General features: G+C 43.9%; 1 protein-coding gene across 3 annotated transcripts in view; it reads left to right on the top strand.

Moving 5' to 3' along the window:
• The first annotated feature begins 11,912 nt into the window (after positions 1–11,912).
• The window catches only part of ZDHHC7 (zinc finger DHHC-type palmitoyltransferase 7), a 29,133-nt gene continuing 18,365 nt past the window's right edge, over positions 11,913–22,680 (top strand). The window contains exons 1-2 of one of the 3 annotated variants that reach the window (XM_033156896.1): positions 11,913–12,152; positions 20,258–20,339. The gene's annotated coding sequence lies outside the window, so the exon portion shown is untranslated. Of the gene's footprint in view, positions 12,153–17,576; positions 17,741–20,257; positions 20,340–22,680 lie in introns of those variants that run through there. The other 2 variants (XM_033156897.1, XM_033156898.1) reach the window with 2 other exon arrangements.

The following is a 22,680-nucleotide window of genomic DNA, read 5'->3' as shown; positions in this document are numbered from 1 at the left end:
GGATGGGGAAACTCAGACCTGGGGGTGGAATGTGGTCCTCCAGGCCTCTCTGCCTGGCCCCTTGGGACTCAGCCACACACCCATCTCCGGGAAAACCTTCTGCTGGCCCTGGTTTGGCAGATGACCCAGCAGGTCAAGTTCATTGAGCTCTTTGGAGTGGTGAGGATCAACAGCCTGCTGCAGGAAATGCTTCTGGGAGTTACAGCATTTGGAAGTGATGTGTCTTTCCCACCTGTATGTTGTGAAACCTCAGGACTAGGGGATGAATGCCACCCTCCAGATCTCTCTGTACGGCCTTTGCTACTCTCTACAAGCCACCTTCCTCACTGGCCCTGTGTCACACCTGAAGTGTTTTTGCCTGGCTGGAATGTTCCCTTCAACTCTGATGGTGCCTCTTGCTTGTCTGGATGGAGAATGGGTGTGTGGATGTGCATAGGAATCAGCTTTCTATACAGAGATAAAATCTGTATTCATTGCGCTCCTCATTTTTGCCTCTAGCCCTGCCCACCACTGGCATGCAGCCCCTGGGAGGTTGCCCAGAACAGAAGGTGGGCCTCAGACTGAATAAGGTCCCTCACCCAAGGGGTTGGGGATATAGGCAGGATGGCTTAGGCAGCTCTGGGCTACGGAAGCCTGCATGCAAATTCCTGATGAGTTTGACATGCAAAAAATGCAACAAGCAAGCACTTTCTTTCTCTCCTAGCCTAACCTGCTTCACAAGGCTGATGGAGAAAATGGGATTTAAAAAGCCACACACACACCAACAGCCTGAGTTCCTCAGAAGGCTAATGGAGAAACACATGGGACAAAACGAATATCAGGCTGGCGACCCTGTGCACATTTGCCTCTGAGGAAGCCTCAGTGAATGCAGCAAGACTGATTTCTGAGCAGGCAGGCATAGGATTGTGCTGTGCATCTCAGAGCTGAACTCCAGGCAACAGTCAAGAGGAAGTCAAGAATCGGAAGCCAAGAGGTCAGAAGCAAGGAATTGAATAAGGTCTCATTGTAGAGAGATAGGGTGGGATCCAATGCTAGTTCTACTCAGAGTAGACCCATTCAAGTTAATGGATAACTTTGGTCCATTAATTTCAATGGGTCTTCTCTGTGTGGTTTGTGGACCACAGTAAAGTCCTGAATTAGGCAGAATTGCATACAAAAAAAATTCATATTAGGGAAAATGTGCATTCCAGTGCTGATAAATTTTCATGAGGACTTTTTTTTTAAGTCAAACTGATTTGAAAATAAAGAGAACTAAATTTAAGACTGGAAAAATAAGAAACTGAGAGTAACCAGAATCAACAGATTTGTCTATCCCTTGTTCTATTGCAGTCAATACGTATTGCTCAGCTGTGGATTTTGGAGTTTTCCATGGGGCTGGGCACATCTGGATGCAAGGTGGGGAGAATGGGGAAAGATGGCTGCCTCCTTGGTCCAGTTATGAGCATCACAGAAGCATCTTGGAAGGGCAACTGCCAGGAACAGAATGATGGACTTGTGGGCTTTTGATCTGACCCAGAGGGATTTGTACTCTTCCGTTCTTACAGTGCCCACCATAACAGAATGTTTGAAGGCTCAAGCAGACAACGTGGAAGGCTGCTCCTCTGCCTTGTCAATGTCGCCGATCCAATGAAAATACCATCCGAACCATCTTGGAACCGAAATGCATTTGCAAAGGAACATTTCCATGAAAATAACAAGAGATGGTTCTACTCTGGTCATAACTTGGCTCCTTCGGCTCTACCTGTGGATCCATGTTCATGAATTCCTTGCCTGGAGGAACTAAACAAAACACAAGAGTGATTGGGTTCCCCCTCCCCTTTCCTTTTTATTTTTACAGCTTCGAAGCACAGAAGGGATCATGGTTAGGAGAGCATATACCCACGTCTCAAGTTTATCACAATTATCCAAACAAACGCAGTTTCTTTAAGGCCCAGGACCAGAAATTCCAATTCAAAATGTTACCCCACCCAAAATTCAAATAAATATATGATTTATGTTCTCATCTCCTCACAGCAAGGGACAGCCTTTGAGCTGAGCCCAAGACTCAGCAAACTCCAACATTATCTCTTCAAGAAAGGGAAAGACAATTTCAAAGGCAAAAGTCCATTGAAAACATGTTACCAGCGGCCCCTGGATATACAGCTATGCCGCTCCTGCAATCATATATGATTCTCAGCAGAATATGGGATGAAGCGGTGGATGAGATGGCAAAGATGAAAGCCCAAACCCTTGAACGGAGCCCAAAGCCAATAAAGGAGCAGTGGGGAATGGTCCCTCTGAGATGGACACACATCTCCTGGCTTCAGCTTTGCATTATTCCTTTCATAATAACCCAGCAGGGGTGACTGGCCAATCTGCCTGACTTGCACTGAGGCACCATATCCAGCATCATATTCAGACTGCTCCCCCGCTGGCTGGCATGCGGCTAACAAATTGCAAGGCTGATAACAAGGCCTGAAGGAAAGAACAGAGCCCGGGGCTTTGTGTAGGTTTAAGTTGAAAGTTGGGTACATCCCTCTCAGAATGGCACAGAGCAAGGAAAATGGATTTCCTAAGAAATGTGCGCAGCAATCTTTTTCCTTAATGGTGTCCAAGGCAAGGGTGAATCAGCAACGCCCTGGAATGTTTAAGGCATTAAGTTATCATCTCCCACCATGGGGCTTTGAACTTTACAGGGAAGGGCCATAGCTCAGTATCTCCAGGGAAGCTGTGGCAAAACTGCCAGAGAGCTGCTGCCTGTCAGTGTAGACAATGCTGAGCTAGATGAACCAATCGTCTGAGTCGGTACAAGGCAGTTCCCTATGTTCCTCCTAGGCTAGGTTCTTCTCCCAGCTCTATGAAACAGCACCATCTTTTGGCAGGATGAGAAACTGGCACGCTAGACTTGCCAAAGAGCAAATCAGAGGGTTATCAAAATTCTTGGCTGTTCCCCTTAGTGCCCACATTGTTAGTCTACCCAGCCTTAGAATAGCCAGGGATTGAACCTGGGACATTCTGCATGCAACGCAAATGCTCTGCAGCAGCCCTTTCCTAAGTCCTCACGCCAACCATCAGGGGACCCTCTTGCCATGGTTGCAACTCAGGGCAGATGGCATCCACTGAAATTGCCAAAATAATTCCATGTTCCATTATTACAGCAGAACTGTCTTTGAGAGGCCCTACCTAACTACCAAGAAAATTTAATCTCTCCCTTAAGCATAGGGGAAAGAGCATTTGTCAACAAAATGTACTTTTTTAAAAAAAAAGAATAAAAATCCCCTTGTAAACTGAGCAAAGCACTTTCCTTGTCCTGCCATCATTTACAACTGGATTTTAAACGTTTGTTACATAAATGGCTCCCTTGGGGAAACAGCTCCGGTTAGGGAGCCTGACAGTTTCAGAGCTTTGCTGCCGGTTTAGCTCTTCCTGCTCCTCATGATTTAATGTACATCGTGAAACTTTACGGCTGTATTAGAATGAACTTCAGTTGCACTGGATTTGTGCAGGCTGCTTTCCCCCTTGAAAATATGTTTGAAATGACACTGTAAATAAAAATAAATAAATGGAGGGAACCAAAGAGAATTTATTTCCCAAATTTGGAGAATCAAAACACCTCTTTTTAGTGTTAACAGCTGGTGGCAAAACACTCCTTATCCTTTGCAATGGTTACATTCTACCCATTTAAAAGAAAACAAAGAAAACCAAGTGGAAGAGATGGGTAGCATGTTGGTTGGAGGAAAATGAAGTAAAAGAACTCATTACTGACACAACTTTTTTGATACATCTATCATAAGTTAGAAAATGATCTAGGGGTCTTAGTAGACCTCAGGCTTAACACGAATCTGTGGGATGTAAAACACAGGAGCAGTCAAACACAACATTGCTAGAGTGGACATAGAAAGGGAACTCTAGGCCAGCCAGTCGGAACTTGCTGTTTCCCCTGGGCTGGGATGACTTCCTCTGTGTAACAAGAGATGGGTGTGGTCTCACCTGGGCTTGTTGTTGTTCAGTCGTCCAGTTGTGTCTGACTCTTCGTGACCCCATGGACCACAGCACGCCAGGCACCCCTATCCTCCACTGCCTCCCGCAGTTTGGCCAAACTCATGCTAGTCGCTTCGAGAACACTGTCCAACCATCTCATCCTCTGCCATCCCCTTCTCCTTGTGCCCTCCATCTTTCCCAACATCAGGGTCTTTTCCAGGGAGTCTTCTCTTCTCATGAGGTGGCCAAAGTATTGGAGCCTCAACTTCAGGATCTGTCCTTCCAGTGAGCACTCAGGGCTGATTTCTTTAAGGATGGATAAGTTTGATCTTTTTGCAGTCCATGGGACTCTCAAGAGTCTCCTCCAGCACCATAATTCAAAAGCATCAATTCTTCGGCGATCAGTCTTCTTTATGGTCCAGCTCTCACTTCCATACGTTACTACTGGGAAAACCATAGCTTTAACTATATGGACCTTTGTCAGCAAGGTGATGTCTCTGCTTTTTAAGATGCTGTCTAGGTTTGTCATTGCTTTCCTCTCAAGAAGCAGGCGTCTTTTAATTTTGGGACTGCTGTCACCATCTGCAGTGATCATGGAGCCCAAGAAAGTAAAATCTCTCACTGCCTCCATTTCTTCCCCTTCTATTTGCCAGGAGGTGATGGGACCAGTGGCCATGATCTTAGTTTTTTTGATGTTGAGCTTCAGACCATATTTTGTGCTCTCCTCTTTTACCCTCATTAAAAGGTTCTTTAATTCCTCCTCACTTTCTTTCTTTTTTTTTATAAAGAATTTATTGGCATTTTTATAACAAAACATACACCCACACCCACACCTACAGTTATACAATTATAAACAAATACAATTATAAAACAAATACAAATATTGCCAGGATTCTTCTTCTTGTTTATATACATAAAAAAATGTTTTTTTCTATTTCCGAATCTTGACGGTTGACTTCCCCTGCCTTTTCACCTTCGGTTTCATATCCATAATCTACTTTTTTAACAACTTCCCTCTAAAGATTAAACTCAGTTAAAAAGAAAACAATCATCTTAATCATCTTAGTCTATATTGACTAATAATACACCATAATCATAACAAATTATTCTTATCAAATCTATACTAACTTCTTCTGTCCTTTATCCTGCTGCTAATACTATAAAATTTCAAATATCTCCTTTCTTATATAAAAAAACCAAATAAAACTAACAATCTTCACCCTCCGATTTCAGAATATCATAACAGACCATTTAAATTTTAAACTTAATACTTCACCCTACTCCCCCTCTGTCCATTATCCTTCTCCGTCTATCACCGGAACCCATCTTCCAATTGTCCTCTTTTCCCATATGTCCACAGATCCAGGCACAGTTCGCAACAGACCTTGCATCGAGCTTCAGGGTACCCATCTCATCTTCTTTCGGCTGCTCCTCTTCTTTGTACCATTCTTCTTCTTTTTGTAAATATCTTAATTCTTTGTCCCTTACCCCCGAGCTCACACCTCGGGGTCTGGATATAGCAAATCTTACCGTCCTGGGGCTGCCACCCCCAAAGAACGGATCCTTTTCCCGAAGTCGCCCTGTCATTTCTCTCCATCCTTCAAACATCCCTTTCAGCTCTTTGCCAAGGTTTCCTTCCATCATATCAAAGATTTGAAAAGCCTCCTCTGTGGGAAGTAATTTTTTTTCCATACTCCCACTCAAGACTTTCACTTTCCGATTAAGCAGTTCCAGCTTCAAAACAATAAGCCTTTGTTCATCCGTTAGTCCAGAGTTCAAAACAAGTTCAAACACAAAGTCCAGCATATTGAGAGAGGGGATGGATATCAAATTTCAGTTCCTATCTCTATGTTCTTCCTTTTATAGCAGTTATTTTCCACGTCGATTCAGACTTTTCATCGCCATTTTTCCTGAAGCCAGAGCGCAAAGACCAAAACTTTAAACGGAGATATTTTCCGCAAACTTACTCCCCAAAGGGAGATTTTAACAGCCTCATTTATCAAAGTTCGAATACTTTGTAGCCAATTTTGTAGCAGCAGTCACTTAAGCTGGTTAATTTCTTTCCCCCGAAGGGAGGGAGGCAGGCTTCCTTTCCACTTCCCCCCGGATCGTCCGAAAAGCATAAAATCTAATCCAATCGAATACTCACGACCACCGGGTTTCTTTAATTCCAAAAATCACAGGTAGAACTTTGACGCTCGTCGCGGGGGTGACCGCCGCATTTACATCCCGGTTGGGGCATGTCCCCTATAGCCCGGCTCCGTTGTCCCTTCACCCCCACTCCCCCTTTACAGGGGGAGCGAGGGAAGGGTTCGGAGCACTAATGGGCACAGCCGGGGAGCCCAGGGTGCGGGACGCTCTTCCCGCACCCCACCGGAGCCCCGCTTTGCGGTAGCGGAGCTCCAACCCCCGGGACGGACTGGGTCGCCTCGCAGCCGAGGCAACCCACGACCGCTCCACGATGGCGTCGCCGCCGGAAGTAATTCCTCCTCACTTTCTGCCATCAAGGTTGTGTCACCAGCATATCTGAGGTTGTTGATATTTCTTCCGGCAATCTTAATTCTGGCTTGGGATTCATCCAGTCCAGCCTTTCGCATGATGAATTCTGCATATAAGTTAAATAAGCAGGGAGACAATATACAGCCTTGTCGTACTCCTTTCCCAATTTTGAACCAATCAGCAATTTTGAACCTGGGCAGGTTAACACAAAACCACAGGGACCACACCCATCTCCTGTTGCACAGAGGAAGTCATCCCAGCCCAGGGGAAACAGCAAGTTCCGACTGGCTGGCCTAGAGTTCCCTTTCTATGTCCACTCTAGCAATGTTGTGTTTGACTGCTCCTGCATTTTACATCCCACAGAATCAACAGTGTGATGCAACAGCAAAAGAAGTTAATGCAATTCTAGGCTGAATCAACAGAAGTATAGTGTCCAGATCAAGGGAAGTAATAGTACTCTGTCTTGGGCAGATCCCGCCTGGAGTACTGTGTCCAGTTCAGGGCACTATCATGCAGTATGAGCTGACGTGTGTGCAGAGGAGGGTGACCAAGATGATTAAGGGTCTGGAAAGCAAGACTTATGAGGAACTGTTGAGGGAGCCGAGTATGTTTAGCCCGGAAAAGAAAAGAGGCAATATGATAGCCATCTTCAAATGCAGTGGTACCTTGGGTTAAAAATATCTCAGGTTACAAACACTTTGGGTTACAGACTCCGCTAACCCAGAAGTAGTACCTCGGGTTAAGAACTTTACCACAGGATGAGAACAGATATCACGCACCAGCGGTGTGGCGGCAGCGGGAGGCCCCATTAGTTAAAGTGGTACCTCAGGTTAAAATCGGTTTCAGGTTAAGAATGGAATTAAGTTTGTAACCAGAGGTACCACTGTACCTGAAGGCCTGTCACATAGAAGGAGCAAGCCTATCTTTCTGGTGCTCCAATCTGCAGCATGACATAGTGGGAGGGGTGAGGAAAGCAGCACAATTATATCTTATGTTACACAAAATCAGCTTTTCCCAATCTGCCGACCTCAAGATTTTGGCACTGCCCAACTCCCATCAATCCCAACTAGCAACGCCAATAGTCAGGAATGATGGGAGTTTTAGTCCAAACATGTATGGAAGGCACTAGGGTTGGTGGAAAGGCTGCACTAGATTTCATCAGGAAGAGTGGGAGAATGAAATATGGAGCTGCATTGACTCTTTCAGGGCATCAAGACATCCCGTTTCTTCGTTTTGGTCGTTTGTACACCTTCAATTTTGTTTTTTGAGGGGAACAGCATTTATGTTGCTTTCAGCCACTAGAGGTCACTCTGAATCTTCCAAAAAGGATAACGTATTATTTAAGAATGAGCTTCCTTCAAATAAGTACCAGTATGTTTTCAAACATACTGGGAGCAGCGTGCCGAGATTGCAGGGAGTTGGACTAGATCAGGGGTAGGCAACCTAAGGCCCGGGGGCCGGATGAAGCCCAATTGTCTTCTCAATCTGGCCCATGGACGGTCCGGGAATCAGCATGTTTTCACATGAGGAGAATGTGTGTTTTTATTTAAAATGCATCTCTGGGTTATTTGTGGGGCATAGGAATTTGTTCATCCCCCCCCCAAAAAAAATATAGTCTGGCCCACCACATGGTCCGAGGAACGGTGGAAGAAGGTTGCTGACCCCTGGACTAGATGGTTCCTCAGGACCCCTCCCAAACTCAGCAATGCTATGTTTCTATAATTCTATAAATGAAAATAGAACCCACAAACGATTGTGTCTGAAAGCTAATAGGCTTTGTACAAATTATTCAGATTACAGTACTAGCTTTTCCCAGAATAGAATCTTGATTGTTAAAAGGCAGCCCGTTTGATTCTCAGCCACTCAAAGGCTGCATGAGGCTCCCAAAGCACCACCATTCTATACCAGCCTTCTTCCACCTTGGATGCCCAGAAGCTGTTGGACTAAAAACTTCCATCATCACTGACCATTGGCTAAGCTGGATAATGGGATAATTGGATAACTGGGTGTCCAACACCTGGACACACAAATTTGAATAACTGTTGTAACTCCATAAATTAGGGTGGCCTTTAAGACTTTGTTAGACTCCAACTCTCATCAGCCCCAACAAATGTGCCTAATGGCCAGGGATGATGGGAGTTGGAGTCTAGCAACATGTGGAGGACCACATGTTCCCCATGGCTAGTGTAAACCATGCTTAGCTATTGAGCAAGAGAGACTGTGAACGTTGAAATTGTTCTGCAGCGGATTTCATACCCTTAGGTATCTACCAGCCTCCAGTTCTCTACGTTGCTGCCCTCCAGTCTCTTCTGTAGCTTCCCTAAATAAATGACCCCATGGCTAAGAGTTCATGCTGCATGCCCAGCTCTTCAGATCTTATAATCTGCTCTGCCTAACTTGCTTAATAATCAAGATACTCCTTCATCACTACACTACTGGCAAAAACTAAGAAAAAGAGATGGTAGCAAGGTCCTGGGTTCTGGAGCCACCTGCCTCATGTCTCAAGCAGGTGGAAGACCACTTGGCTACTGGCTGAAGAGAAATGCCCTTCTACCCACCAAGCACTGTGAATAAAAGCTGCAGCAACAGAGAGCAATTATTGGGTGGCACCTGCAATGTAGAGGGCAAGGCCAGAAATGGAAAGATCCTGTTTCGAATATTTTGGTGGCCTCAGTAAAGACACACACTATCTCTCTCACTCTCAGTCCATCATTGGCAACGTGGCTCAGTACTTGCTACCAGGGCTGTTGTGAGTCTTGTTGGAAAAAATACATTGAAAACATTTTGAATGCTTGAAAGGTTGTAGACGGTTGCATCTACCTGGGCTCCACCATAACCTGCAAATGGTCTGACTCAGTCTAAAGCAGCTTCCTATGTAAGAAGCCACCAATCCCAATGAGTTCAAGGTCAGTCTGGTTTCACTAATTCAAGCCTGGTTGCATCCCAGCCGCTGCAGTGTAGTCACATAGGCATACAAGGGAATGCTGCTAGGCTGGAGGTCTGTTTTCAAAGCATCCTGTGCCACTCTAAGCACAACCTGGGCTTTTCTTCAGTTTCAAGGCATTTTCTTGCTCTAAAAATGGCCAAGAAGCTCCATATGTGCTGCAGGATCAGAAGAACCATATTTAAAAAAAATAAAAATAAAAAATCCAGAAAACAAAACCAGAAAACAATCCACCCACCTCCCAATAGTGTGGAAAGTCACTTGCAAATCTACTCACAGCTTACAACAAAAGAGCAATTATTGGGTAGCTCTAGGAGACACCCATCTGGAAGGAGTCAGAGATTTCTTTATTTTCGTGCTCTTTAATTTCCTCAATGAATCCTGCCCATATATTTATATTTTAAAATCACCACTTTGGGAGGGAATGGGTGAAAGAGTGTGAGAGTGAGAAGCAGGATGAGAAGATTGTTTTCATTTACATTCTCTTGCCAGGCAAAGGAAGACCAATCTGAAAGCAGCAGATGTAAAGATATTCAGGAACATCTGGATCCCAGCTGAGCCATGCAGCTGTGCTCCATCAGACACAAATGACCAAGCTTTACAAATGTTGTTAGAAGGAAAGCAATGAATAAGTTATCCATCCTGGAAATATGACTTTCCGAATACCATCCCACAATAATTCCTCTTTATGCTGCCACTGAGGAGCTACTGCCTGGTGGCTGCATCCACCTTCCATTTTAAGCCCTGTTCCAACAGAGAGCCAGTGCAGCATGGTGGTTATAGTGTCAGACTAGGACCTGGGAGACCAGGGTTCAAATCCTCACTCTGCCATGAAACTCACTTGGTGACCTTGGACCAGTCTGAATCAGCTCCCAGAGGGCTGAAATAACACACTGGAATAACTGAAGTAACACCTTTCCAGCACCGGCCTTTGAATTAAATGCACCACCTGGTGGCCAAATAGAGATCAATGGATTATGGGGAAAATTGAACCAGGGAATTACTGTATTTCAGCCTGCAGTCCTATGGTTATTTACCTGGGAATAAGGCCCTTTGAATACAGTGGGACTTATTGCCAATTAAACCTGCCCAGGGATGAGATGCTGCAGTGAGGAGTTTGGAAAATGGACATCAGGCTTTTTTTACATTGAAATGAAATGCCAAGACCTTTTCTTGATATATGTTATTATAGCAAGGTTTTCTCATTCCTTGGCTATTCTTTATTTCTTGACAGCCAGTGTGGTTGTTACGGTTGTTAAGGTATCAGAACAGCCACATGGAAACCCAGGTTTAAATCCCCTCTCAGCCATGTTCACAGGCTGACCTTGAGGCAGGTACTTACCACAGCTTATCCTACCTCACAAGGCTGTTGTGTGCACATTGCCTTGGGCTCCCACTAAATTCAATGAGGCTATCTTGGAACTTTTACAGGTTTACCCTATACATGCTCAGATCCAACCCTACGTCTAATTTGGCTTTTAAAATCTCAGCTTTTTGAGCCACTTGGAGACCAAGGTATTTGCAAGAAAATTATTGTAGGGCACTCTGGGAATAGATTGTGTCATTTCATTCCGTTTTATCTAGCATTGCTTAATTGGTTTAGTGCTTGTTTTGATTTTGCACCTCTTTTTAGATTCATTTTCAGAAGAAAAATGGCAACAAAAGCAGGGAATTTATTCCAGTCTGTATCTATATTACATATGAACCTTTAAAAATACGTATGAAAGTGTTTTTAAATGGTTTTAATGTTTCTGATTGCTTTTATGTATGAAGCTGTGCAAATTTTATTAATGTTTTAATGTGAAATCACTTCGAGATTATTTTATGGGAAAGGAGTCATAAATGGCACGTGTGTGTGTGTGTGAATGAATGCACATTAAATTGTATTAAAGAAATTATTTAATTTAATTGTAATTAAACAAATTTGTAATCCTATCTTTCCTGGATTTGGGGATGATTTCTCCAGGGATGAAGCCTGGCCTAGAGAAGCAGGCTTTGGAAGTGAGGCTGAACCCCCAGATTCTAATGAAGCCCGGTCGCAGCAATTAATTACAATCACGGCAAAGGTCACAGGTCAAAAACTTCCCAAGAGAAAGCATGAAAAAACAGAAGCAGGAGACACGTTTTAGGCACTGCGCAAGCGCAACGAGGAATCCGGGACTTTCCAGGAGCGCTGCCCATTACCCCTCACTTCGAGTTTCCATTCGACAGCTGCCATTTGCGGGGCAGCGACGTAATCCCGATTGAGAGCAAAACAAAATAAAACGGGATGTCCTGTATGCTCCGCAGCTCCCGCGCTGTTACTTCTCCTTCTTCCCCCGGCATTTTCGATTAATGGGAGAACAGGAAAAGAGGCTTGCTTACATGACTTCCAGAGTCGCTGCAGTGCCCTACTTTTTCTGCTTCTTTCTCTTGTGCCCTTTGGAACCCATCGCTCTACGCATGCGCAAAGCCATCTTTCCTCCCCACCCCTCAGGGGCTGGGCCTAAACCGCGCGACGAAGCGCCTGCGCAGTGTGCCGGGCTGGCTTCCCAAGCTCGCGCTCGCCCCGTTCCCCTCACAGCAGCGGTAGCGGCGGTTACACACACGGCCTGCCAACCTCCCTTCGGCGGGCCGCGAGCGGAAGGGCTCCTCTCTCCCCGGGATGGGCCGGGCCTTGGAATGCGAGGCTGCTGCTGCTGCTGCCGCCGCCGCCGCCCTTATCATCCTGGGTTGTCGTCGGCAAAGCCCTGAAGGGACCGAAGCGACGGTGAGTCTGTGAGGGAGGGGCAGGGAGAAAGAGAGATAAGCAAGCCCCGCCCTTGTTCTAAGCCACGCCTATTCGGGTGTCCCCACTCCAAACCACGCCTCGGTTATCCCAAGCCACGCCCTTTTCGACCCCTCCTTCCTCTTTAAACCACGCCTACCAAGCATGTCACCAGTTCTCTCCCCCCACCCGTGTTCCTCTGCCCTACAAACTGTACCTCCCACCAACCACGCTTCTCTCATGGCTGTGTGATGTAGATTTTGTTTATTTATTTTGTTTATTTATTTATTTATTTGACCTGTGCTGCCATCGCTAAAGAGACCCCATGGAGGGGAATGCAATCAAAACTAAAACTTTATTGAACAAATAGCAATTTAAACTTGCAGCCAACGTGGGCAGAGGAACACCACAACACCCAGCGTCAGAGCTCATTCCCAACAAAGCCCAGGGCAGACAAGGTAAGGCCTTTGGTTGGTGCCAAAAAAAAAAACCAATCAAGAGTTCACACTACCAGTATTTCAGAAAAGAAGCTTATTAATGTGGTGCCGCCACTGAGAAGGCCCACACCTGTGCTGCCATATAGCACATTTAAGCTAGAGCAGCCTCCCCCAAGCTGGCATCCTCCAGATTTTTGGCTTTTAGCTCCCATTCCTGACCGTTGACCACACTGATTGGGGCTGCCAGTGTTGGAGTTCAGCAACATCTGGTAGTCACCATCTTGGGGAAAGTGGTGAGAGGTGGTTTGTGCCACCTGATGAGCTCTTTTGAGAAACAGTGGGGTCAGTGTTGTGTAGTGGTTAGTGTTAGACTAGGACCTAGGAAATCAGCCATGAAGCTCATTGGGTGACCTTGGGCCACCTCACAGAGTTTTGGGGATTAAATGAGCAGGTGCAGAACCATATACGCCACCTTGAGATTATTAGAGAAAAAGATGTGATAGAAATGGAATAGATATAATAAAATAGATGTTTAAAATATATACTAAAGTAAGTAGAGTGGTACCTCCGGTTACGAACTTAATTCGTTCTGGAGGTCTGTTCTTAACCCAAAACCATTCTTAAACTGAGGCGCGCTTTCGCTAATGGGGCCTCCTGCTACCAGCGCACGACTTCCGCTCACATCCCGGGGCAAAGTTCACTACCAGGAGCACCTACTTCCTGGTTAGCGGAGCTCGTTACCCAAAGCATTCGTAAGGAGGATGGTACGTAACCCAAGGTTCCACTGTACTTAATTAGTTTGCTTGACTATTTATGCTTATTTGCCTAAATCACACCTTTCTGCCAAGGTACGCTTGGTTCTCTTTACCATTCTTATGCTCACTAAACCTTGAGGTAGATTAGGCTGAGGTCATGACTGGCACCTGTTGAGCTGTATGTCTGAATGGGAATTTGAACCTGGTTCTCTCCAGTCCTAAACCAACAGCACTAACACCTTTTCTCTCTTCCAGCTGGTTAATTGTAAACCCCTCCCAGTCCTATTTGTGCATTTGAAAACGACCTCTACTTGACCACACTTTTCATCGCCATCTGACAACTGATAGCCTGTGTTTCACCCCCACCCCTACAAACTATCATGGATAAAATCAGCTGTTACTGCCTTTTACTCTTCAATACAGTGGTGCCTCGCAAGACGAAATTAATTCGTTCCACGAGTCGTTTCGTATTGCGAAAAATTCGTCTTGTGAAGCACAACCATAGGAATGCATAGGAATTTAATTCCCGTAGGAATGCATTGAAATTTTCGTCTTGCGAAGCATGACCATAGAAAAATTCGTCTTGCGAGTCACCTAAAAATCGCAAAACCCTTTCGTCTAGCGAGTTTTTTGTTGTGCGAGGCATTCGTCTTGCGAGGTACCACTGTACTTTGTTACTCTGTGTTTCTCCCACTTTTCAAACCTATCCCATCTTTGTAGCCCTATCCTGTACTTGGAGGTATTCCCAATTAATGTATACGAGATTGCAGCCCTTGGATAACTGTTTCATCCCACAGCAAAAGCTGTACCATGCTTCGTCTAGGGCTCACTGAGGTAGTCCGAACATAGCTTTGCCTGAACAATGTTTGCCTGAACTGCGTTGCTTCGGGGGGAGTGCACTTGATTGAATGTCCCCCCCCTCTCTCTATATATGTGTGTACTTAAAAATCCATCCACATAGAAAATCAGGAACCCTGCTGTCTCCCTGACATAATTGCTTTTTCTTTTAAGCACATGATTTGATGGTTTGCTTTCAAGTCACTACTTACAGGCTGATGTGGTGTAGTCTAGACACTGGCTTGCCATCTCTATGAGAAATTGGTCCTGGTTTCCCTGTTGATCAGGATTTTCCCATCATGCTGTTATCTTTGTTCTTGTCTCAGCACAGTTTAATACAGAGGCTTACATTTTTCCTCCTGGCATAAAGGTGAAATCCTTAACCATTAGCATTCATTTTCCAGGACTGCCAGTGACCTAGTCCTGTAAATGAGAATAAGTTTTCTCCTTTTTTTCAACCATGGCTTTGTGTTCTTCCATGATTGTAGGACCAAGTTTGAGAGAAAATGTTTTTAATCAACTCAATGTCTGGGATAATTGGCTTTCTGTTCTGATATGTCTGCTAAAATAATTTCATTCACCTTGTACAGAAAAACTCACATTGAGAGCCAGGTGCTGATGCTTTTGTTGGCTGCTGTCTTTGCAGCAAAGAAATCAAGGAACATTGTCATTGATTTAATTCATTATCCTTGGCTTTAAGAGACACTGCTCATTAGGTTTCTTTATATTGAGTCAGACCAATGGTCCATCTACACCAGCATTCTCTACTGTGGCTAGTATTGGCTTTCAAGAGTCTCTGGTAGAGAGATGATATTTCCATCTCAGCAGTCTATGGTTCCCCTCACTCCTTTTTTCCCTTTACTGTGACAAGGGATTGAACTAGGTAGGACATACTGCCAGGAAACTGCATGTACTCCACCTAACTCCTCAGTTGGCTCCCCAGCACCATCACTGCTCAGTACAACCTCTCTCTTTAAGGTCCTCACATTTCAGATGATTTAAGCAAATTTTAAAACAAGTAAGAACCTGAAGCTTCGATAATCATTTTGGAGTAGGCACACACAACTTGTATTGTTGTTATTTTGATTTCTTACCTGCCCTTCACTATGCGATCCCAGGTCAAGTTATAGCATTATAAAAATACAATATTAAAATAGTTTAAAGCCAATCACAGTCACCAGAGTAGAGAGAGGGTCCCTATTGTACTACAAGAATTTGTAGTCCCTGCTGTATCTCTGTGCAGCTTTTAGGATCATAAGAAGCTGCCTTACACTGTGTCATAGCATTGGTCCACCTAGCAGGAGGTTCTGTGTTAAAGTGGGTCCACTCCTACCTGCAGAGTTGCTACAAGGAAGTAGTACTAGCAGATTGTTTCTTGGCTCTGTGGTTTTTGGACTATGGGTCCCACAAGGGCACTTTTCGTCTTGTTGCTATTTTAGTATAAATAGCATAAAAACTGTTAAAACTGTTGGGAGCTGTTATCTGGGGATTTGGAATGCACTTTAAGAAAATTATGGACATGTTTGCCACCCTAGGCTCCTTTGGGAGGAAGGACGGGATATAAATTCAATAAGTAAATAATAGCTCAATATTGTATACAGTGACAGGTGGAAACACTCCAGGGTTCCAGCCAGGGGTCTCTCCAGTTCTACCTGGAGATGCCAGGAATTGAACTTGGAACCTTCTGCATGCAAAGCAAGTGCTGCACCACTGAGCAGTGGTATTGTGGTATTGTTACCTATTATTCAAATATGATTCTAGTCCTTTTGGTTGTTGGGAGTATGAAAACACGATGGCAGTGAAACAAAATCATGTTAGTTTTCCCATGCATATTTGGTGTTACTGTGCAGTGCAGTAGGACACTTTGTTGAAATGTTTCCCTGAAAACCAAATAGTGTAAAGAGTGTCTCCACCCACATCGTTCTGCCTGGACACTGAGGTCCAGTCCTGAGGGCCTTCTGGCGATTCCCTCGCTGCGAGAAGCCAAGTTACAGGGAACCAGGCAGAGGGCCTTCTCAGTAGTGGCACCTGCCCTGTGGAACGCCCTCCCACCAGCTGTCAAAGGGGAAAACAACTATCAGACTTTTAGAAGACATCTGAAGGCAGCCCTGTTTAGGGAAGCTTTTAATGTTTAATAGACTATTGTATTTTAATATTCTGTTGGAAGCCGCCCAGAGTAGCTGGGGAGACCCAGCCAGATGGGTGGAGTATAAATAATAAATTATTAGTATTATAACTTATTAGAAGAGAACAGCCTTTGGCTTCTTATTTTGCTTACCGAAAACTAACTTGGGTGACATAATTTGTTTTTGAATTTTTAGCGTGATGACTGTAATCATAATGAATTTTTGTGGGAAAGGGAACCTTTGTCAGTAAACAGGTAGGTAGCCATGTTGGTCTGCCATAGTCAAAACAAAATAAAAAATAAACAAATTCCTTCCAGTAGCACCTTAGAGACCAACTAAGTTTGTTCTTGGTATGAGCTTTTGTGTGCATGCACACTTCTTCAGTAAAGTTTGTTAACCAGAAATAGGAGTCAGTGGTTTAGTAAGTAGTTGTGATAAGTGCTGTTTCTTGGACTTTGATGTCAAATACTTTAGCTGTGTACCTGTGTACTTCCAAGCTCTCTCTAGTGTTTTAATAAAGGCATTGGTAGCGGTACTCCTGACAAATCATGTGAAGCAGCTCTGTGTGGAACTGAGTTGGACCATTGGTCCATCTAGCTGAATCATTTCTATTCTGATTGGACTGACCCTTCAGGGTTTCAAGCAGAGGTTATTTTAAGCACTTGGACCTGAAGTCCTTTTAACTGGAGAAGGCAGTGACTGTACCTGCATGCAAAGTGGGCACTTCATTACTGAAAGCTATGGTCCTTCTCTACTCGATTAAGCAATCCAGTAGCTGGCATGCAAAAGAATAGGTAGATTTTTGTATGTGCTTGGAAAGCTCTTCAAATGAAAGCGGTTGGATGTGTATACAGTTTAATGGAACATACATCACACTGCTTCGTATTAACATCATAAGCATTGAGAAAGCTCTAGAAAACTGCCTTTCAAAACCTGGATTGGGTTTTGTGTGTGTGTAACTGTAAAGGGGGTGGGTAGTGTCTGTGGGCTTGCTTGTGTAATCCTAACCAAAGGCAGGGTTCAGTAAATCTCACCATATGTAGGAAGAAGGACTAGTTTCAGATTTGTGTGTCTGTTCCTATATTGCCATTCATAAACTTCAGGCCCTTCTAGGTGTGTCTGTGTCCAACTCTCAAATTGTGACCGCTCTCAACCAGCCTGTTGCTGCTGAATAAGTGGGTCTGCCCTCCTCACAAGCAGAGTGGAGATGGCTGGGCTCTGTGACATCACGGTTTCACACAGTATGGTTGAGACTTGCTGCTGAAGAGGGCTATGGACTTGTGACAGGCCCTCAAGTTTGAACAGGGTCTGCCCGCTTTCCATGATGGGATGACATCATGCAGCACCGTGTGGGTCGGGCAGCGCCTGCGAGGCCTGCAGAATTCCTAAGCCCCTTCACCCTTTCAGCTAGAACAGTTCATCTTACTTACTTGTAAGTAAGTAAGGTCGTCTTAAAGGACTGATTATGGATCGCACGGGGTGGAAGGAGAGGGTGCAAGACACAAGCATATACAAATTGAAGGTCAGAGACTTGGGAGGTACAAAAAGTGAAAGGTAGCCTAGCATAATTGAAAATAATTCCCTGACTTTCCTAATGTACAGCTGGTCATGTACAAAGGAAGCTTCTAGGGGAAATATCTTACTTCAAGATCATTTTGCATATCCAATTGCAGAAAATCTACCATTAGCTGGAGTAGAGCAACTGTGACCTTGAGCATGGAATACTTGGACAAAATAATCAAGAGGGGGTTAATTGGGCACTTATAGGTAGATTGAGTCTCCTGCAGCTGCTGCTTTCCTGCAGAAGGGCTTCCCCTGGGCTATAGACCTGGTCTGCCTGCCTTCTGAGAGAGGAGATGCTGACTCTGTAGTTAGCAGAGCCAGTTTGCTGTGAGATTTTCATTTTTCGTTATGGAAACCATGCCATAACTTTGTGTGACAGCTTTGCTTACATTGTCAATGCGGATATTCTCACTAATATTGTCACTGGTGCCCACGTTTAGGGCCCTGTAGATTTTTCTTTTCTGCCAACAGAAATCTTTTGGGGGGAAGGGGGAGCTAATCTGACTGCAGAGACAGAATTTTTCCCAATTGAATTCATGGTCATGAAACCTCAAGCACTGTGTCTGGGGATGTGTTAATACTTGAGATAATAGGTGAAGGTGCTTCTATATATGATGCTGCAATGTCCATACAGTGGTACCTTGGTTCTCAGACTTTATCCGTTCTGGAAGTCCATTCCAAAACCAAGGCATTCCAAAACCAAGTCACGCTTTCCCATAGAAAGTAATGCAAAATTTATTCATCCGTTCCAGACTTTTAGAAATAACCCCTAAATTAGCAATTTAACATAATTTTTACTACCTAACGAGACAATTGATCCATAAAACGAAAGCAATAAACAATGTACTGCAGCCACACAATCAATCAGTAGCTGAACTGGGTTCCACACAGTCACAAAAACAAAACAAAAAAGCCGCAAAAACAGAAATGTAAAATAAATAGCAAAAACAGACAGACCTCAGCGTAACACTCAAATGGAAGTGTGGCACTCAAATCGGAAGCGTAACACTCAAAACAGAGCATGTTCGGCTTCTGAAAAAAGTTCGCAAACCAGAACACTTACTTCCGGGTTTGCAGTGTTTGGGTTCCAAGTTGTTTGAGTACCAAGGCATTTGAGAACCAAGGTACCACTGTATACAGGTTTACTGTCCCAGGTAGTCTACAATATTCCATTCTATTCCCCACCTACCTGCTTTTCTGTTCTCTCCCTCCCCAAATCATTAGTCAGCATTCTGTGACCACTGAGTGTGGCAAGTGCTCAGTGGTTTGTTTTGGGATCCTGCCTTTTTTATTATTGTTTTTAACTTCAGCAAATTCTTATGGTTCCGCAAACTTGCTGATCCTTCTCTTGTGAGTGTGTGCTGTTTTGGCTATGCAGGTTCTGTTACCTACCTCTGAACTTCATAAATGGAGGGAATGATATCCCACCTTTCAGTTTGCTAAAATTTCGAAGGCAAGTTCCCAGTTAAGGTTAATATAAAAATAAACATAATTAAGACCTTCCCCAAAGCATTGCCTGTATAAATAGCAAAGGGGCGGCATAAATAGACAGCAAAATATAAACACACAGACACACAAAAATCCACTCAGAAGTAGTAAAATTAAATCATAATTCAGTAAAAGAAGAAAAGAAAAACAAATGGAAGATAACATCATTATTAACTGCCACCTAAAGCTTCATGATGTTGATGTCAGGTAAGCATACCTAGGGAGGGAGTTCAGCCATGGAGGAAGAGACAATGCCCAGCTATTTGGAGAAGGATTTCCGATGAAGTTTATCATGGCTGGACTGGTTCATGTAAGAGCAGGTGGCTTCTTAGGTATCCAGGTTCCAAGTCTTTACTGACCTTAAAAGTCAACACCAGCATTTTTAAATTGTGCCCAGAATGAAACCACAAGATACAATCCAAAGTCAGTAATTTAGCAACCGTGTTGTGCTCCAGGTAGAAGTTCTCAGATAGATAGTCTTCTACAGCACATATTGGTGTTTCCCAGTTGTGAAATCTCTTGCTGGAAGAACATGGAGGTGAAAGGAGCAGACAGCAACGTGGAGCAGCTGGGCAGGGCAAATGGTTTGAGTCTGAGATTTCCTGAACAGCTGATGGTAGATAATGCCTATCATTAACGTTATCCTCTCTTCAGAAAAATGAAAAGCCCCTCCCCCACTTTTTTCCTAGAGATTCAGTGTTTATCCAAGGACAGAGGAGAAAAGCAGCCTTTTTAACTTGATAAGTGAATCGGAGGTCAGAATGGAAGTTTTCCTCCACGTTAATGCAGGTTTTTGCCTTCTACAGATGTGTTGTAATTCCATCACAGAAGACACCTCATGCTTTGTTATAACCTTGCTGCTGTGCTTGTAACTAATGAGTGGCTTTATTATGTCTGTGCAGGTTACATCAACTATGACTACATGCATCGTAGAAGCCCAAAGGAACAGCAAGATGTCAGACTAACACTCACACTCATTGTCAGGTATGCGTTCATTCTGGATTTATTGCCCAGCCTGTCCCCAGAGGCTCAAGGTGGGTTGCAAATAGAAATACAAACGGTTAGATGCCTTTAAGTCCCTAATGGTGGGCCTGTAGCCCAGAATAAGCTTTCTTCAGATTTGTAAAAATAGAGCAGTAGACGTAAGTATGATGCCTTGGAACAAGCCACAACAGCTCACCTTAAAATGCCAAAGCAGGGAGGCTCCTTCACTCTTCAAGCAACTTGTGTGTAGCAGCTCAGCAAGCAGAAGTGGCATTTGTCTGTGCTATTTCAAATGCTGTGTATGCCAGACCAAAAAAAAAAGTGAGGGGAGGGCCATAGCTGAGTGGTAAATTGCCAACTTTGCATGCAGAAGGTCCCAAGTTCAGTCTCCAGGTGGGGCTGGGAAAAACTCCCTGTCAGCGTAGACAAGACTGAGCAAGGTAGACCAATGGTCTGACTCAGTATAACCTTCCTATGTTCCTATGAACTGGTGGCACCGCTGGATTGGCATAGCAACCTGCCACACACACAAATGGCAGCTCACTTGTATGTGTTTATTAGGTCTTCGTCTTCAAGGCAGATAAACTTTTAGCATGCTTCCATTCAAAATTCATGCTGTTCCTGGGACGTTACCTTAATAGGCCTTTTTGTACTTGCATCTTGATTGCAGTAAGTTAAGCAATTTATGCAGCTACCCCAAATTTCATCCTATTGCAGCTTCCTTCCCCCTCTGTAGTTCAACTTGCTTATTTGTTAAACTGGCTTTAGTGACTTAAAGCAGCATGTTGCATAGAGGTGATGTGCTGTAATGTGACTGAGGCGGAAGTCTCTATTTTAGTTCTTGCTTCCCCTCCAATTGTTCCTGGACTACAACTCCCATTGTTTGTGAATACCCTTTGACAAGGAGTGGGGTGGGATCTGCCTTATTTGGTTCAGAAACACCAAAAGTTCTTATTATGATCAAATTGAATAGTGCAAGCTTAATGTTTGGAAGAGAATCAGTAATGACACACAAATTGATAAGCATGCGCTTTAAACTACATTGAAGCTGGCTAGCTATAGGGAAGGGGACCTAGCATAAGCTTGCAAAGCAGTGAGGCATCTGCTCAGATATCACAAATCAATGCAGTGCTTTCAGGTTGCTCTCCAACATGGTCCTTAATAGCAGTGAATCAATAGGGATTTCAGTGATGAAAGTGCTTCTAGGGTTTCATGCTATTTCTGGCACTTTTGGGGTTATGCTGCAATCTGGTCATAATACTGTGATTTTTTATATAGATAGTTGGAGGCTCTCTGGGGCCTCCTTTCTGTTCCTGGTGCGATGAGGCAATGTGCAAATAAATGGAGCTCATTATAGTTCCGCTCCAGACACCAAGTGCAGTTCAATGAACACCTAGTCCCACCAGCAAAACAAAAACCCTCCATCTGCTGGGAGAGAGGATTATTGCAAAATGAAACCAATAGGGTAGCTAAAAAGTCAGAATGTTATTTAGTATTTAAAGATGCTGAATTGTATCCAAGTAAAGTAGTTTTAATGGGTCTAACATTGGATATAACCCTCGATTATACTGTTATAAATTATACTGTTTCTCTTTCAAAAATATGCCAAATTTAAAAGGAACAATGTTAACGCATGCACTTGACATTATTGTGAGTATCTTGTCAAAATTATTCTTATTTACAACATGCCATCCATCGTCATGGTGCTTTACTAAATACAAAGACACGGCACTCACTCTCATTTCACTAAAATCACTTAGAAGATAGCAGCACATTTTACCCCATTTCTTTCTAGAAGGGCTAGAGACTATTTATTTATTTATTTATTTATTTATAGCTGCATTTATATCACACCTTTATATATAGAGGGGATTTGGTCTCCCAGGTGCTCATTCGACACTGGGGTACCTGCCCAGGGGCACTAACTAAAGCTTTTGTTAGTGCCATGGTACCCACAAGCACTGGGCTGGCAGTTCCTGACAAGGAAGATAGCAGCAGAAGAGGAAAGGAGGAATTGAAAGCATGTGTATACAGTGGAATAATATTTCAGCAGCACAGTGTTAGATTTGGTAATATTATGAGAACTTATAGGGTTGCACCAAAGAAAATGTGGCTTTCCAAGGAAGAATTTGAAGAAAGTAAGACAAATGAGCTCAAAGTTGTGTTCTTGGAGGAAGTTTCATTCATTAGACTGGGAGCCAGCAGATGGCATCCTTTATCTCACCAGCTCATATGGGTGATTTTATACCTTTTATTTTATGTCCTCCAACAATCTGAACTCTGCAAGGTGTTCTGTTTCCAAATTATGAATAGTTATGATTCCCAATAAGCAAACAGCATA

This window comes from Lacerta agilis, chromosome 8, assembly GCF_009819535.1.
Source record: "Lacerta agilis isolate rLacAgi1 chromosome 8, rLacAgi1.pri, whole genome shotgun sequence".
In the NCBI taxonomy this organism is placed as follows: domain Eukaryota; kingdom Metazoa; phylum Chordata; class Lepidosauria; order Squamata; family Lacertidae; genus Lacerta; species Lacerta agilis.
The sequence above is the reverse complement of the archived record's forward strand: the minus strand, read 5'-3'. Positions and strand labels throughout refer to the sequence as shown.